The sequence below is a fragment of the Myotis yumanensis genome, unplaced genomic scaffold (assembly GCF_028538775.1).
Source record: "Myotis yumanensis isolate MYYU_CA2020_CCGP unplaced genomic scaffold, mMyoYum1.0.hap1 SCAF_2, whole genome shotgun sequence".
NCBI classification, from domain to species: domain Eukaryota; kingdom Metazoa; phylum Chordata; class Mammalia; order Chiroptera; family Vespertilionidae; genus Myotis; species Myotis yumanensis.
The window spans coordinates 138,550,700-138,563,412 of NW_027223753.1; the positions used below are offsets into that span (position 1 = coordinate 138,550,700).

General features: G+C 39.1%; 2 protein-coding genes across 3 annotated transcripts in view; one reads left to right on the forward strand and one right to left on the reverse strand.

The window, feature by feature from the left end:
* CMSS1 (cms1 ribosomal small subunit homolog) overlaps positions 1-12,713 on the reverse strand; it is a 393,986-nt gene that overhangs the window by 268,188 nt on the left and 113,085 nt on the right. The window lies entirely within an intron of this gene.
* The window catches only part of FILIP1L (filamin A interacting protein 1 like), a 315,401-nt gene that overhangs the window by 194,305 nt on the left and 108,383 nt on the right, over positions 1-12,713 (forward strand). The window lies entirely within an intron of this gene.

Below are 12,713 nucleotides of genomic sequence, written 5' to 3' on the forward strand. Positions count from 1 at the left end.
GCAAATGACAAATTGTGAGAAGGGAAATTAATTGATCAGGTATGTATTCTTAAAGAACCATTAGGCAACATGGAGGAAAGACAAGAGGAGTGTATATTTCCCAATGGTTATGGGGCTGGAGAGGATGGAGTGCAAACAAGAAATATTTATTTTTAAAAAAGAAATATTTATGATGTATAGTTAATTTGAATTAGTGACTAATGAGATTGGAGAGCAGAATAAGGAAAATGGAGTTATTGAGAAGTACTAGCTATTCAGCAAGATACAGAATACAGGAATGGGATACAACTTTTTGTTGCTGAAGGATTTTGGTAGGGGAGGATGGTTTAAAAGGTGGAGGTAGTAGGTAGGAGGTGAGTTCTGTTTTAGACATGCTGAGTGTGAAGTACCCAGTGTATTCCAATGTTCAGTGGGGAGAACAATATGTCTAAAGACAACCCTCAGTGGAAAGTGTATGTCTGGAAAAGGATGGGCTAGTGATGTGAATTTGCAGTTGGTGATAGCCAAAGCTGTGGGTGTTGGTGTGGTGAGGAAAGGGAATTCTGAGAAAAGAACTCTAGAAAATATCAATATTTGGTGGTTTTCTGGAGGAAGAGAGGTCAAGGAAGGAAGCTAAGAAAGAATGGTGAAGAGTTAGAAAAACCAGAAGAGAAAGAAACAAAGCAAGGAAAACTTTCAAGAAAGAGTAAGCAGTTAAATTATAGCAAACAATACAGAAAAAGATGAGAAAATGTTCCAAAATTTGGCAACTAGGAAGACAGTGAGGAATTTGAGCCCTTTCAATAGAACAGTGAGGGCAGGAGCCAAATCACTATGCTTTGAAGAATAAATAAGAAATGAGAACATAGAAATTTAAAATGTGAACTACTATTTTGAGAAGCTTGGCTGCAAAAATGGAGAGATTGGTTGAATCGATATAGAAAGCATGAGCATCCATATTAAATGAAAGGACAATTGACCCTCAATTGATACTGCAAATATAGAAAATAACCAATCATTGCAATGTCAAATTTTCACTGGATCATCATTTCACTTGTTGTTCTATGTATACTTCCTTAATGAGTTGTAGAGCTAATGATGCTGAGTTTTAACAAGTGCAGAAAACTGCAGGGGAAAAAATTACTTGTGAGCTCCCTTTTCTAAAATACCAGTAGTCTTAACTGATTTATTTAACTATTTTCAATTCATATTTTAGGTAGGTAAATGAGTTACATAATAGATAGGCTAATGGCATACTTTGATGTCTTCTCAATGTACTTCATGGTAGACACTTGGTCAGAATGCCAGAGGATCCATGGCCCTCACTCCCAGTTTCATTTCCCACATTCATCAGGAGGTTTGTTCTCTATTCACTACATAAAGTGGGATTTTGTTACTTTGCCCTGATAAACTTGAAATATCTTCAGGGATTGATTAAAGGAGTGTAAGAAGTCTGGCACCAATGGAGATGTGACTCAAACTTGCAATATAAGATTTGTTATTCAATGAGACAATGTCATATTAAATATTATTTCAAACCCCTGTGGCCTCATTTGGTCTCCACACTTATCTGGCACTAAGTTGCTGAACACCAACACTTCCTTACATCTCTCATTATTATGAATGTTTATTGACCATGGTTAGGGTGCTGCCTAACATAGAACAGAGAGGTACTGGCTAGCCTTGCCCAGGGGGCTTACCACATTAATGGAAAAGGCAAAACATACATATTTACGGTGGGAATGTGGAAGGCTGTTAGTGATAGTTCTAATATTTGCTATTGTATCTTTACTATCTTCTTGAGGAAGGCTGAAAAGTTCTACCTAAAAGTAATACTGTAAACATGGGAGGCCGATGGTGAAGATTATTTAAACCAAGAGAAAGCAAAGAGGAACAATGAGAAATGGAAAGAAAAGATGAGTGTGAATAAAAGCCATGGGCTAAAGAAAAAGAATAATAGTGAGATGAAAATAAATTGTACACCATGGAATCAATATATTAAGAATGTTATTTCTAGCCAGTGTGGCTCAGTTGGTTGAGCATCATCTTGTGCACCGAAGGGTCACCAGTTCAATTCCTGATCAGGGCACATGCCCAGGTTGCAGGTTGCACCTAATTGATGCTTCTCTCACATTTATGTTTCTCTCTTCCTCTCTCTCTCTACAATATTAACATATATATATATATATATATATGTTATATATAGTAGTATTTCTACCTGCATCTAAGGGGTTTAAGAGGAAAAATTTAAAAGATCATATTTCTTAGTCTTATAGAACACAAAGTGACTTTGTCTTGAAGAATAATGAAAGTGAAAATACTATTACCAAAAATAGGAAAAAATGGCTGGAGTAACTCTCATTCTCTGTTTAGTCATTCATAAGATATGAGGATATTATGTTTCCCAAGCAACAGCTTCCAGATAGAACACTTTGGACATGAGAATGTAAAACCTATTCTCAACTCATGAGACATAGGTAATTTTTCCTGTGCTCTACCTGTATAACATCATAGTCCCCATATCCTGGCACTGTTGGTTCACTGGCTTTCCCTGCCTTCAGCAGGGAGACTATGAAACTCATAAGGCATAACTCACTTGCACCTGCATTAAGGCCATGTGCATCAAAGTATTAAATAAACATCACCTAACAAAGAGGAAGTGGTGGAAACTCAAACAATTTCACATAAATATACACAGAGGTGTTTATGCAATAGAGTGAAATACCATTCACACGGCAAATGACAAAACATGCATCATCATGGAGTCCCTCTAACTTTAGTGAGAGTACTTTTCTTCTCAATCACAGAGCGACACCTCACAGAAGCAAGACTAATTTGTCCTATGGGGTCAAAGAATAACATTTACTTCCTTCCTCAAACAAAGTGATGTAAACCACTCCCAAATTAGTGACCCTCTGTACTGAGAAACAAGGAAAGATATCACCCCCATAAAAGGGGGTTGGGTGACAATAGCTACAAAGGATTATCTAATGGGAGCTCTGAAAAACACTGTGAAAATTTAGCGCTTGTATGTTAAGTGTTAGATAATATCTACTTGGAAATGAAATAAGAAATAAGAAATATATGATTGAGATAGTTCATTTAGATTTCAAACTAAAGCTCAATTTGTGTTTTCTTTGGAGAACTCCTTTTATGTGGAAAACCCTAAAAGAGACTGATGTCACACATTGACTTGAGGCCAAAATGTTTGCCAAGTGATGTCTTCATTGTAATCAGTAAACAATTGGCTTTCCCACTGAGGGACTGAGGGACAGGGATCAGCTCAGGAAACCCTGCTCCCAAGCATGTTAATGCAATGTTTCCTTTGCTGTAATGTGTGTGGTTTGGTCTGTCCATAAGATAAAATATCCCCATTTCATGACAATTTTCTGTTCACCAGCTCTGATGTGTGGGTATGTGTGTCACCAATGTCTTGAATTATGTATTTGGCTGAATTACAAGTGAAGTCTATGTGAAAGGTTTGTACAAAAGCAATGCCAGTAATTTTTGGCCTTTCTGGATGGCTTCACAGGAAAGCCAAAACAAAAAATCACTTTTAGTCAGTGCAATTCTGCAAAATTTTCCCATAAGTGAAATGCCAATTTTGTCTGTATTTTCATAAAGTTTGCATAATTTTTTTCCTTTTTCAGCTCAATGAGGTAAAAGGCTATGAAGACACACAAAAAAAGTTTTCTTTTTTTTGAAACCCTGCATTCTTTTAAAAAGTACTAAAACAAACCATGTATACTAACCATATATATTACTGCATTTTGTCCTTGAAATAATCACTAAAATGGGAAACAAGTATTGTTATGGTAACTCTGGGTAAAAATGTGGCTTCAAACATGGATTTTTTTTAAAGCCTTAAATTACTTTTCATAATATCTTGGCCAAGTAGGTTAGCACTGATAGTCCTATTCTACAAAGCAGGAGTTCAAATGGTAGCTTTTCAAAAGCCACATAATGAGGAAGGAGGCACAGGCAGAATTAACTTCTTGTTGTTCTCTTGCCTAGGAGTGATTAGAGGGAGCACTGGTTCAGGGGGCAGAAGAATCTTTGAAGGAAAGTCACCAGGGACCCAGCTTTAAGGGTTGTTGGCTTGACCACATCTTGGGTTAAGTCCTATGCTATTCAGATTTTAGTAAAAAACAAAGCACTTTTATCTCTCCCTTTGGCTGAAACACTTTGTAAAGGAATATTTCCATCATCAACCCTTCTCTGACAGTCCTGTTTTCCAGATTGATATCAGACAGGTGACTGAAACACTGAACCATATTTGACCCTCCTGTTAAATGAATACAGGTGAGCCTTGAATAATGCAGGGGTTAAGGGCACTGACCCCTGTGCTGATGAAAAATCTGCATATAACTTTTGATTCCCCCAAAACTTAACTACAGTTGTCCCTGGGTAATCCATAAGGGATTGGTTCCAAGAAATGACTTCCTCCTGCCCAAATACCACCCCACGGATTCCAAAATATGCAGATTCTCCAGTCTCTTACATAAATGGCATAGAAAAATGTATATAGTTGGCCCTCTGCATCCATGGATTCCCAACCACAGATGAAAAATACGTTTTTCAATCCATGGTTGAATTTCAAGTTGCAATACCAGGTATTTATTGAAAAACATTTGCATATAAGTAGACCTGAACAGGTCAAACCTGTTCAAGGGTCAACTATATATTGAATGAGTTTCAAAGACATATCTCTTCAGAGGCTTTAGATATCCCTTGAAATATATATATTAATTTGTCTATTTTTTACTTAGTTTAAATAATTAGTTAATTAGCTACTTCGTGCTGCTTGTCATTCATTCATTGATTCAGTCACTCAAAAAACAAAACTAAAAACACCCCAATTAATTAAATGCCTGCTACATGCCAGGTCCTGTGCTAGATAACTAGGTGAAGGAGGTAGATGTGGTCGCCACCTAGATAAAATCCCAACTAATTTGTGTAAATGTGAAACAGAGACACCAAAGTAGACTTTAAGACTTAATACTAAGGCACTTACGTGATCACGATGGGTAAAATTTAAAAAGGCAGTGTTATGGTAAAACACTTTGTAAAGGAATATTTCCATCATCAACCCTTCTCTGACAGTCCTGTTTTCCAGATTGATATCAGACAGGTGACTGAAACACTGAACCATATTTGACCCTCCTGTTAAATGAATACAGGTGAGCCTTGAATAATGCAGGGGTTAAGGGCACTGGCCAGGCACCCCAGTGGGTACCCCCCACCCTAAAGGGGTGTGGCCAGTGCACAAAAATTTGTGCACTTGGGGGGGAGGGGTCCCCTCAGCCCCACCTGTGCCCTCTCACAGTCTGGGACCCTTTGGGGGATGACCACCTGCTGGCTTAGGCCCGCTCCCCAGGGGATTAGGCCTAAGCTGGCAATCAGACATCCCTCTGCCAGCCTGGGAGCCCTGGGGGATGTCCACTTGCCAGTGGGGAGCAGGCCTAAGCTGCAGTCTGACATCCTTAGTGCTGCTGAGGAGGCAGGAGAGGCTCCCACCACCACCGCTGTACTGGCAGCCATCAGCCTGGCTTGTGGATGAGCAGAGATCCCCCTGTGGGAGTGCACTGACCACCAGGAGGCAGCTCCCGCATTGAGCATCTGCCCCCTGGTGGTCAGTGTGTGTCATAGTGACCAGTCATTCCCAGTCATTCTGCTGTTAGGGTCAGTTTGCATATTACCCTTTATTATATAAGATAGAGGCCTGGTGCATGGGTGGGGGCTGGCTGGTTTGCCCTGAAGGGTGTCCTGAATCAGGGTGGGGGTCCCGCTGGGGTGCCTGGCCAGCCTGGGTGAAGGGCTGATGGCTGTTTGCAAGCTGGTCAAGCCCCCCCCAGTGGGGACCCTCACCCCATGGAGGCTTGGCCAGCCTGGGTGAGGGGCTGATGGCTATTTTCAGGCTGGCCACACCCCTTTAGGGTGGGGGGTACCCACTGGGGTGCCTGGCCAGTCTGGGTGACAGGCTGAGGGCTGTTTTCAGGCTGGCCAAGAACCCCGGCAAAGGAAGCTCTCAGCCTCTCCTTTATTTCTTTTTCTTTTTTTATTCTGGGATTTATTTAACTTCTATAATTGAAACTTTGTAGCCTTGAGAGGAGCTCAGAGCCGGCCAGGGCAGGCGAGAGGGAAGCTTGGCTTCCTCCATCTCCAGGGGCAACCCAGCCTCCTACTCGCTCCAGCTCCATGGCCAGGGCCAGCTGAAAGCAGGTATCTGGGGTTAATTTACCTTCTATAATTGAAACTTTGTTGCTTTGAGTTGAGCTCAGAGCCAGGCCGCTTCAGGTGGGAAGCTTGGCTTCCTCCATCATTGGGGCAACCAAGCCTCTTGCTTGCTCCAGCTCCGTGGCTGCCGGCCGCCATCTTGGTTGGGTTAATTTGCATATAGTCGCTCTGATTGGCTGGTGGGCGTGGCTTAAGGTATAGCGAAAGTATGGTCAATTTGCATGTTTTTCTTTTATTAGTGTAGATAACATGAAATGCTCATGAAATTAAAATATTCAGCAGAAATCAATAAACACATTAAACTAGAGAACTAGAGAATTCAATATCTTGCAACTTATTATCATTAGGATTTTTAGTTTCCTTGGTCTTAAATATCAGCTTTTAAGAATATCTCACAAAGCATAACACAGTGGGTATAATGTTTTAAACACTAAATAAGTCTATTTTAAAAAGATCATATTTGGAAACCCAGCAGTTTTAAATTTCATACACACTAAACTATTGTTGTAGAATACATTGTACTCAAATGTAATCATTTCCTTTCAGTTTTCTGGCAAAGAGTTATGTGTATTACATATTCTTGAGATTATGTCTTGCAAGTAGTGAAATGGATGCCAGATCTCCATTTGACCTTTGTTATGGATATCCAGTTCTTTTTCAGAAAAAAAATGGAGACCCACCACAAACACATATTTTGGTATCATTCTATAGAGAATCACAATATGATCAGCCTATATTTCATATACCGCAGATCTAATACAGGATCTGGGCAGGGATGATTAATACTTCCTGAGAATACCAAAAACCATTTAGGACTGTACACCATGACTTAACTCTCAAGAGATGTCACAAAACCATACCCTTAATAACTGCACAATTCAGTGGTTTCCATACAACACCATTTAATTATAGAGGACAAAATTTGGATACAGTGATGATGCTATTTGATTGCTTTTTCTTCCCAGAAAGCTGAGCTAAATTTTACAAATAATTTTGCATGTGTAATTTGATGCACAATGATTAATGAATTTACTGTTTACAAAAGAATACTACAAGTATTAAAAACAGTCTAAAAGGAAACAAGCACAGTGAGGGATAAACCAGAAACTTAGAGATATGGGACTTGGTCTGAAAACCATATCTGCATTTAGCTAGTGTGTAACTTGGGCAAATCCCATTTCTCCAATCTCATATAGAAAACAGTTGGGGCAGGCTATATTTGTATATCTCTTTCAGATCTAAAAATCTGTGATTTGATTATATGATTGTTATGAATAAGTACCTTTTACTTCAAGCCTATGCTTCTAATCCACACTAACAAAATAGGTCAGTGAGAATGACAGCACCTCCATCACTAACTTAAAATCCAATCTGTATTTTCATTCTTTTCCTTTTTTAAAAAATAAAGTGCTTTCTTAAAAAAAAAAATTTTTATATGAGGGAGAAAAATACCAATTTTTTGTTCCACTTACTTATGCATTCATTGGTTGACTCTTGTATATGCCCTGCCCGGGATCAAACACTCAATCTTGGCATATATCAGGACTATGCTCTAATTAGCTAAGCACCTGGCCAGGGTTGGCCAGAGCTGTATTTCCTTCCTCCCTCCCTCCTTCTCTCCCTCCCTCCCTCCCTCCCTGTCCCTCTTTCCTTCCTTCCTCCCTTCCTTCCTTCCTTCCTCCCTCCCTCCCTCCCTCCCTCCTTTCCTCCCTCCCTTCCTTCCCTTTCTTCTCTCTCTCTCTCTCTCCCCCTTCCTTCCTCCATTGATTTTAGAGAGAAAGAGCGAGAGAGAGAAAGAAAGAAACACTGATGTGAGAGAGAAACATGATCTGTTGCCTACTGAATGCACCCCGACTGGGGATAGAACCCACAATCTGTATATGTGTCCTCACCAGAAATTAAACCAGCCACCTTTTGGTGCATGGGATGACACTCCAACCAAATAAGCTACACTGGCAAGGGCATCGTTCTTAAAAGATATTTAGATTTAGATACATTGTTCTGCTTCTTGAATGTCACATATTCAAAACTGAACTTAATATCATCTTTGCAAATCCAGGATAATTTATAATATTTATATTTCTGTTAATGCCACCATAATGAATGAAAGTATCAGTTAACCATAAGAAACTAAAGAGATCTCTAAATCCCAAATGTAAACTAGAAAAGACCAAGCAATCTAGACCACCCCTCTGATTTTTTATTGCAAAAAGCAAGACCCATTAAGTCTCAGCTAAGAAATCCCCAAATCTTGCTGCTAAATAGTAGTAGAACCAGACAAGGAGCTAGATCTCCTGATAACATGTTTGTTGCTCTTCTCCCTAGAATCATTACCAGGTACTGAAGCCTATGCTTGGTGTTGTGGTAGGTTTAGAAGAAATAAGACATAATTATAATATAGCTGGAGAGACAAGACCCTCATAAAATAATCTGTAGATGGATGATTCAATGAGGATTCAGGTACTGACACCACAACATTATGGAAGGTCAGGCAAAAATGATATTAAGAACTGCAATTATCCAACATTCAGCACAGCCCTAGGAAAATGCAGGACACACATTAAGCATTGGATTAATATATCTAACCAGCTCATAGCTACTAGCAGTTTACCAGCCCTTTAAAACAGGAAGCCAAAGACTGAATGTGGAAAGGCAACCTCAAACTTTTGTTCCATCTGATTATCAAATATAAAGAGGAAAAGAGTCATTAAACCATATCAAAATGGAAAATTTTGCCTCATAAATGGAAATCAAGGTGGAACAGAAGTCAACTGTATCCTAAATTTGAAACTTGCAGGTAAACTTTCCTGGCAAGTGTATTATTCCCTCATGAGTATTTGAAGCCAAACAGCTTTGGCCAGCCATGAGGATGGAGATGGCTGGCATAAATTAGGAGGAATTATCACCTCTCAGAAAGGCCTTTTCTTGGAAAGGTGTAGGGTATTGGGAGTTAAAAGCATTGACTCACAGAACAGGAGTTTGAAACATGTTCCCAACTTCTCATGCAGTCCCAATAGCTATCTAACCTTGAACTTAATTTCTGTGAGTCTCAATTTCCCCATCTGTTAAAAAAAATGATATGGATCTCAGTTTCTTGCGATTACTAAATTATATAATGCATTGAAAGTGCTAAGTGTGGTGTCTGACACATAGAAAGCACTCAGTAAGCATTTGCAACTTTCTTCAAATTTGCCTTCCTTCAAAGTAGGTTATTTTTTATATACTTTGTGTCACACCACTGGGCATTTTTAGGATTACCAAGAAGGTATTTAATTAGACCCTGTGTAGGTGCTAAGGATGTGATGAGTAACAGCTATCAAGGGGCAATTTCCAGGTAAATTTTCAGTATGGGGCAGAGAGACACAAAAGCAAGTGGTATATCATGTTACAGAAAATACAGAGGAGGCACAAAAGAAGTATTCTTCAGACTTGGATGCATCTTATTTCCTTCAGAGTAGGGACATCACTGAATGTCCTAACAATCTAACAGTATAACACTGAGATGGGCACTATAGTGCTCAATGAAAAAAAAATTTTAACTATGGAAACCTAGTTCCCCTTTTGGAAATAGTTCTACTTAGATAAAGAAAAATATTAAAATAATGGTACTGTAAAGAGCACAACCTACCACGTATATAAAATTAAGACTCACCCAGCGCGGTGGTTTTTAAGTGCACCAAAAAACTCCACTTGCTCTCTGTCCTGCCATTGTCACAAGATCCCTATGCTAATCACATCTACTTGCCTAGAGTGATGCTAAAAAATAAAATAATCCCAGTATATGGTAAGCCAGCTTACTTTTCACAGTTCCTTCTGCAGGCCAAAAGTATGGAAATATAATTTGTTGTGTAAGTGACTGAGATAAATGAAAAGTTGTTACATTTTAATCTATTGTTTTCCATTAATATATTATAAACTAGAGGCCCGGTGCACGAAATTCGTGCACTGGGTGGTGGTGGGGGGTTGTCCCTCAGCCTGGCCTGTGCCCTTTCCCAGTCCGGGAGCCTTCAGGGAATGTCCAACTGATGGCTTAGTGCTGCTGCGGAGTCAGGAGAGGCTCCCGCCACTGCCACTGTGCTCATCAGTCATGAGCCCAGCTTCTTGATAAGCGGACCTCCCCCTGTGGAAGCGCACTGACCACCAGGGGGCAGCTCCTGCATTGAGCATCTTTCCCCTGGTGATCAGTGCAAGTCATAGCAACCATTCGTTCTGCCATTTGGTCAATTTGCCTATTAGCCTTTTATTATATAGGATTAGCTTCTGGATCAGTTCTCTTGATTTAGCCCAGTTTTTGAGAATAGCAGTATATAAAACACCTAGATTTTGAGAGAAGAAGCAGAACAAGTTTGAAAGCTTTGTGATTATCCCAGAGAGAGCAGATAGAAGAGGGAAGGCAGACCCTTTATCAAGGTTCAGAAAGAAAGAATGATGCTATAAAGGGTTTTAAAGTTAAAAACAATAGAAACATTAACTATAAAAAAGCTAAAAACAACTCTCTCCATTCATACCTTGCACATTTTTGGTATCCTACTTTTTCCCCAGAAACAAAAACATATTTTCCTAAATCACCAACAACTCATTTATACCACAGTTTTTACATACCTGAATAATACTGCTTCATACAGATGTAATTTATTTAATAAATTCCCTATTGTGGACATTTAGATTTCTTCCATTTTTTCATTTTTATAAAGAACACTATGATGAAAAGCCTCAGATTCCAATTAATTTTTACACCTTCCTGATTGTTGCCTTAGAATAAATTCTTGGATGTGGAATTGCTGGGTCAAAGTTATGAACCTTTTAAGGATTTGAAAACTGTAGCTAAACAGAGCTCTATAAATAGACTATTTATATTATTACTAGCAATAAAAGAGAGTACCCATGTTTTACTTTATAACTTTGCCTGAGACTAATCTTGAATCTGATCTCATTTTTAACATGATATGATGTTTAAAAGTGAAAAGTGATTGTTAGTAACACGAATCAGACTTTCCTACTGACTTGGACTTTGATTTTAGAGATGTGCTACTTCTGAAGAAAAAATTCTAACATATCATCAAAACCATACTGAAACACAACATTTTTTTTGAAAGAGTATTTGCCATTGTCAATATAATTTCAGTATGTTTCCCTTTCCCCATCAAAGTCAGGTTTGATGGCCTAGCATCACTGCTCTTCCAAAAACAGCTTCTGTAACTCCTTCTCTAAATGATCTGAAACTCCCCCTCCCCCCCGCCGCCCCCCATACAATCCATGTCAAACCTTAGAGTTCAAATCCAGGGTCCTGGCTCACCTTTCCCACCACATGAGGGATTCAACAATAGTTCACAGTGTTTATAGCACTATCCTTACATGGGCCTGACAAGTTTAAATTTGTTTAACACTGTAGAATCCCAGCTTCATTTTATCAAATTCCCTCTCTTGGTTTGGAGTATGTAAATTTCTCCTATTTAACTAAATTTCTACTCACCAACTCTCATTTCCTCCCTATTTATCATGCACACACATTTATCATGCCCATAGCATTCTCCATTTTATTTCTGTGAATTTCCCAGTAATAACATGAAATATCAGAGATGCCTGGCAAACAAGTAATTTATACCTTAAGGAGATGTTTCAGAAGAAAAATATTAGCTGGATTTTATGAGGCGGAGTACATGTTTTCTTAAAAATAAGTAATTTCTAACTCACAGTTTTATCACTTCATATCATGCATTTGCATTTTTTATTCTGAGTAAATATGACATTCAAGGCATTTCATGCCATAATAAAAACTGGAATATACATTTAAGGAAAATGTACCAAAAAAAAAAAAATCAATCACATGTGGCAATCAAAACACTGCTTACCAAATATTTCCTTCAAAGATAGCAGAGAAATCTCAAAATGGAATAGTTACCATTTGTGTTAATAGTGAGGACCAAATATAAGTGCAATTAAAAAGATAAAACATTGGGCTTCCGGTCAAGATGGCTGCATAGGTAAATGTGGTTTCAAATACTTGAAACCTCTAAGAACTACATCAAAATTACAAGTAAGCTAAATAACAACCATCATTAAAAACAGCCACCCCTGGCCAGTTTGCTCAGTGGGTAGAGCATCGGCCTACAGACTGAAGATCAGGGGTTCAATTCCAGTCAAGGGCACATACCTCGGTTGCAGGCTCCACCCCTGGCCCCAGTTGGGGCACATACTGATCAATGTGTCTCTCACATCAATGTTTCTCTACTTCTGTTTCTCCCCCTCCCTTCCACTTGCTCTAAAAATCAATGGAAAAAATATACTCGGTGAGGATTAACAACAACAACAACAAAAAAACCCACAAAAAAAAAAGCAGAGCCCTGGCCTATATGGCTCAGTTGGTTGAGCGTTGCCCCTTCACCAAGAGGTCGCTGGTTGGATTCCTTGTCAGGGCACATGTCCAGATTTTGGGGTGTGATACCTAGTAGGGGGTGTGCAGGAAGCAGCTGATTGATGTTTCTCTCTTTCATCCT